Source organism: Homarus americanus, unplaced genomic scaffold (assembly GCF_018991925.1).
Source record: "Homarus americanus isolate GMGI-L3 unplaced genomic scaffold, GMGI_Hamer_2.0 scaffold31037, whole genome shotgun sequence".
NCBI lineage: Eukaryota > Metazoa > Arthropoda > Malacostraca > Decapoda > Nephropidae > Homarus > Homarus americanus.
This window is the reverse complement of record NW_024722227.1, coordinates 27,049,671-27,056,166: the sequence shown is the minus strand read 5'-3', so window position 1 is coordinate 27,056,166 and position 6,496 is coordinate 27,049,671.

The window sequence follows — 6,496 nt, the reverse complement described above, 5'->3', positions numbered from 1 at the left end:
GTAGTGTCACGTTACAGGTGGGTGCAGGACAGCGTGTTGGTCGTCACGGTGGTGTGTTGCGGCGTCACTGGACACGACCAGTGACGGGGTGTTATGTCGCCTGGCCAGCCTCATCAAGACTAACTTACCTCAGACTACCAAACAGACCAACTCTACCTACATCTTCTTCCTGAGTAAGTCTTGGTGTTGATGAGTAAGTCTTGGTGTTGATGAGTAAGTCTTGGTGTTGATGAGTAAGTCTTGGTGTTGATGAGTAAGTCTTGGTGTTGATGAGAAAGTCTTGGTGTTGGAAAATCGTGTCTAACAAATCTGCTGACGTTTTTTTGGAGTCTTCGAGGTAGTTGATAATGACGAAAATTACGATGTTATTTTCTTAGACTTTAGCAAAGCGTTTGACAGAGTACCTCATCAGAGGCTTCTGAGAAAAGTTAAGGCTCATGGTATCGAGGGGAAAGTTTTAAATTGGATAAAATCATGGCTTACCGATAGAACACATAGGGTCAGCGTAGATGGTGTTAAATCTGAGTGGGACCGTGTAACCAGTGGGGTTCCCCAGGGGTCAGTACTGGGCCCACTCTTGTTCATAATCTACATAAATGATCTAGATACTGGGATCAGCAGTGACATAAGCAAGTTTGCGGATGACACCAAAATAGGGCGGCAGATTAATTCAGGGCAGGATGCAAATGCACTACAGGAGGATTTAAATAAACTGCAGGAGTAGTCAGAAAAATGGCACGTGAAATTCAACACCAGCAAGTGCAGCATACTTAATATTGGAAGAACAAATACTGTCAATGTATACAGCCTTAACAACATCAACCTAGAGAAGTCGACTTGTGAAAGAGACTTAGGGGTACTTGTAAGCCTGGACCTACGGCCTAGAAAACAGTGCCTTAATGTTCGAAATAAGGCAAACAGAGTATTAGGTTTTATATGTAGAAGTTATGCTATAAGAGTGCGGAGGTCATATTACAACTATATCTTGCACTAGTCGGGCCGCACCTCGATTATGCTGTTCAGTTCCGGTGCCCTTATTATAGAATGGATAATAATTCACTGGAGTCGGTGCAGCGAAGAATGACGAAAATGATTCCGGGACTTAGAAACCTTCCATATCAAGATAGATTAAAGAAACTAAACTTGCATTCCCTAGAAAGACGAAGAGTGCGGGGAGATATGATAGAAGTATTTAAGTGGGTGAAAGGAATCAATAAAGGAGATATAGATATAGTTCTTATAATATCCGAGCAGGATAGGACTCGGAACAACGGATTTAAGTTGGATAAGTTTAGGTTTAGGAGGGAGATAGGAAGAAACTGGTTCACAAATAGGGTGGTGGACGAGTGGAACAAGCTTAGCAACTTTGTAGTAAGTGCTGGAACGCTGGAAAGTTTGAAAAGGAGGCTAGATAGATTCATGGATGATAGAGAGTGGTAGTAACTCTCGACAGGAGCTGCCATGCACAGGCCAACCAGCCTGTTGCAGACTCCTTATTTTCTTTTGTTCTTATGTTCTAATACCTCCTGTAGGGGCTGTGGATCCTCTGTTCCTGTGGGTGGCGAAGGAGGAGGAGGAGGTGTACCTGGTTCCCCTGTCGACTATGACACTGGTGGACGCCAGGAAGTATTGTGAGAGTATCCCCGGTCATCGTCTGGCTGTTATTAAGACTTCTACACAGACCAACATTTTGCTGGAGGCTTCGGCCTTTATTGGTGAATATTTTCTTTGTTTTATTTTTTGTTTGTTTTTAGTGCACAGTATGTGTATGGGAGTTGTTTGTGTGTGTATGATAATAATAATAATGATAATAATAATAATAGTAATAATAATAATAATAATAATAATAATAATAATAATAACAATAATAATAATAATAATAATAATAATAATAATAATAATAATAATAATAAAATAATAATAATAATAATAATAATACTAATAATAATAATAATAATAATAATAGTAATACCAATCAATCAATAATAATAATAATAATAATAATAATAATAGCAATAATAATAATAATTAATAATAATAATAATAATAATAATAATAATAATAATAATAATAATAATAATAATAATAATAATAATAATAATAATAATAATATTAACAATAATAATACCAATAATAATAATAATAATAATAATAATAATAATAATAATAATAATAACAATAATAATAATAATAATAATAATAATAATAATAATAATAATAATAATAATATACAATAATAATAATACTAATAATAATTATAATAATAATAATAATAATAATAATAATCATAATAACAATAATAATAATAATAATAATAATAATAATAATAATATACAATAATAATAATACTAATAATAATTATAATAATAATAATAATAATTAACAATAATAATAATAATAATAGTAATAATTAATAATAATAATAATAATGATAATAATAATAATAATAATAATAATAATAATAATAATAATAATAATAATAATAATAATAATAATAATAATAATAATAATAATAATAATAATAATAATAATAATAATAATAATAATAATAATAATAAAAATAATAATAATTAACAGTTTATTAAGATAACATGGCAGCCCGAAGGCTGAAAATATAAAATGAACAGAGGTGATAGGTTACAAAAGGTAAAACTGGGGAGTGGGTCACTTGATTGACAAAAGCTTTCAATACAAAAATATAAGAAACATGAGTCAACATATAGATTAACTATAGATCTGGTAATGTTTGAGCTGGACTTGTAAACATTCTTGTGACCTGATGCTGGCGCCCACTGTCTGGATGGCCGTTGTACCTGGGTGTTAATCCGCTACCTCACTACAGCAGCTGCACCACGTGGTCGGGTAGGTCCTCCAGCTCAAACAAGGTGTTGGAGAAGGTTCTTTTTCCTAATGTGATGAAGTTAGAAATTCATAGTTCCTCACCTGGGTGGAGTAGGGAGTCATCATTTCTCTCCTGATGTAGTTAGGCGTCTTTCTCTGCTTCTCATCCAGTGTTGGTGGTGACGAGTGTACGGTGGACAGGGTGGGTCTGGTCCGGTCAGGTCATCACTGACTGCTGAGCACAATTGTCACTAATATTTGTTTCTTTCTTTCGAGTTGAAATTGTCACTTTTGTATATCACTTGTGGGTTGATCGCCAATCTTTGTACTGTACTGTTGGTGTGAGGATGTTGATAATCCAGATGGGAGGGGGAGGGCCCGACAGACCAGGCTGGCAGCTGTCTCCATGGTCAAGAGACCACGGAGTGTGTGTGTGTAATAATAATAATAATAATAATAATATTTATAATAATAATAATGATGAAAATAATTAGCGGCTTATTGAAATAGCTAAGCAGCCCGAAGGCTGAAAATATACATTAGACAAAAGTGACTAACTACATATAAAGACATGGGGTGGGTGGGTCGTTTAACAAAAGCTTTCATTACTAAAACGAAAAGGAACATGAATTGAACATACAAATTATTATAGTTTTCAGTTGATGGCCCGGGCTGGTCTCTTGCCATACTGTGTAAGGTAACGTAGGCCTCGTGGTGCAGTATCTTGCGCTAGTCAGGCCGCATCTCGATTATGCTGTTCAGTTCTGGTGCCCTTATTATAAAATGGATATCAATTTACTGGGCTCGGTGCAGCGAAGAATGACGAAAATTATTCCGGGACTTAGAAACCTTTCATATCAAGATAGATTAAATAAACTAAACTTGCATTCCCTAGAAAGACGAAGAGTGAAGGGATATAAGATAGAAGCATTTAAGTGGGTGAAAGGAATCAATAAAGGAGATATAGATAAAGTTCTTATAATATCCGAGCAGGATAAGACTCCTAGCAACGGATTTAAGTTGGATAAGTTTAGGTTTAGGAGGGAGATAGGAAGGAACTGGTTCACAAATAGGGTGGTGGACGAGTGGAACAAGCTTAGCAAGTTTGTAGTAAGTGCTGGAACGCTGGAAAGTTTTAAAAGGAGGCTAGATAGATTCATGGATGATAGAGAGTGGTAGTAACTCTCGACAGGAGCTGCCATGCACAGGCCAACCGGCCTATTGCAGACTCCTTATTTTCTTATGTTCTTCTTATGTAGGTGATGACATGAAGGACCTCACGTGATCATAGAGACACCGTGTGGTGTGGTGCTTATGTGGTGCAGTTACTTGTCCGTAAGTGTTGACATGAAGGACCTCACTTGGTGTTGGAGACACCGGGTGGTACTGTATTCCCGTGGTGTAGTAACTGTGTGGTGTTTATGTAATGCTAACGAGCCGAGCGAGTGAACCATTGTGTGGCATGAATAAGCGTGTGCACGAGTGCTGTCCTCTAGTAGCGTGATTGACGTGTGCAAGAGTGCTGCCACCTAGCGTTGTGAATGAAGTTGGATGGCTGAGTAGTTAGATGACATAACACGAGGTTTCGTGATCATGTGAGGCAGATTGTTCTTGCTGCATCACTGTACAGACTTCTCCCAGTAAACTGTATCTGTGAAGACTGTGTTTCATTGAGCAGTCAGTAACCAAGTAGAACTTGAACAGTAACCAGTCCATAGGTGTTGACGTGAAGTACCTCACCTGGTCATGGAGACACCAGGTGGTGTGGGGTGGTGTCACAGTGCCTCACTCTCTCCTTAGCTGTGTTGTGTTATCTTATGGTCAGGTGTAAAGCCTCTCCACTGTTGTTCCCAGGGTGGACTGATTAACACCGTCTGGTCAGGAGATGGTGGTCGGTGGTTCCCAGGGGTGCTTATCTCACTGGTGAGTCATGGCTCTCACTGGTACTGTCTGGTGCTGAATTCACTGTCTTAAACGCTGTCTATCACTGTTCAACACTGATCCCACTTCTTTCCTAAACGAAATTATCATCACTTTTGGCGGAATTATGTTGATATCCCGGTGGTGAGGATGGGTCGGGGGAGGGACTTGAGGAGCCAACATTGTCGAGGCAGCTTCCGCAGCAGGAACGTCCGCCCGATAGGTAATGACCCTCCACTGGTCAAGGGTGTAGTGTGTGTGTGTGTGTGGTAAATAGATGATAGATAATTTTAATCATGGTTTAATATCTATTTTCTAACTTTCACCTCTATGGTCATACGATCTCTCTCTCTCTCTCTCTCAACACCTCACATCATCACAGGTGGCGCTGACCTCTGGGTGGACCTGAAAAAGAAATCCTCCTCGGGTGTATGGGAAGACGGCACACCCTACGAAGAAACTGCTCCTTCAACCCTTTACGATTTTCCACTCAAAGAAGACGATGAGACACCCTTAAGTGACTTCTCTACAAGTAACTCCCCTATGAATTATTTGTTTAAGATGTCCAGTTCTCTTGAATCACCACCAGTTACATCAATTGGGATGTCGTCTCTGAATTCAGTCGAGGCGGTATGGTTCCAGGCAGCTTCAGCATCGACACTTGGAAATTTTCTCTGTCAGGGTATCTTTGGCGAGCAGGTAGGAACAGGCGAGCAGAAAGACACAAGCAATTAAAGAGGAACAGACGAGTAGGGAGGAACAGACGAGCTTGTAAGAACAGTCGGGTTGAGAGGAACAGGCGAGCAGAGAGGAACAGGCAAGCAGAGAGGACAAGACGAGTAGGGAGGAACAGGCGAGCTTGTAAGAACAGTCGGGTTGAGAGGAACAGGCGAGCAGAGAGGAACAGGCAAGCAGAGAGGACAAGACGAGTAGGGAGGAACAGGCGAGCAGAGAGGAACAGGCGAGCAGAGAGGGACAGGCGAGCAGAGAGGAACAGGCAAGACAACCGCAAGTCATCGGGGCCAGAGAATATCATGTGTAATTGTTATTTATTAATCTTCTTCTTCAGAGAGAGAGAGAGAGAGAGGATATTCAGTAAACGTTAGATTAGGTTAGGTTACGTTACATCTATGTGAGGAAGACAATGATAAACCACTAAAATATCTGTTTGCTTTGTTTCAATATAGCGTAAGAAAATATGTGTGTGTGTGTGCCATAAGGTAATTTCCCTCATTAATTATATTACAAATATTATATTCCCTATAATCTCACCCCACCTATAATCCTCTAATTAATTATAAATAACATGAACCCACACACAACTTTCCTTATAGTTGTTTATATATTTAATGAATAGTTAATAACACATCTCAAATCTTCTCTACCACGCGTTCATCCGAGATAAGATATATATCATTGAGCCGTGAGACAGACAGACAGACAGACTAATGGTAACTAAGACAGACAGACAGACAGACTAATGGTAACTAAGACAGACAGACAGACAGACTAATGGTAACTAAGACAGACAGACAGACAGACTAATGGTAACTAAGACAGACATACAGACAGACTAATGGTAACTAAGACAGACAGACAGAGAGACTAATGGTAACTAAGACAGACAGACAGACAGACTAATGGTAACTAAGACAGACAGACAGACTAATGGTAACTAAGACAGACAGACAGACTAATGGTAACTAAGACAGACAGACAGACAGACTAATGGTAA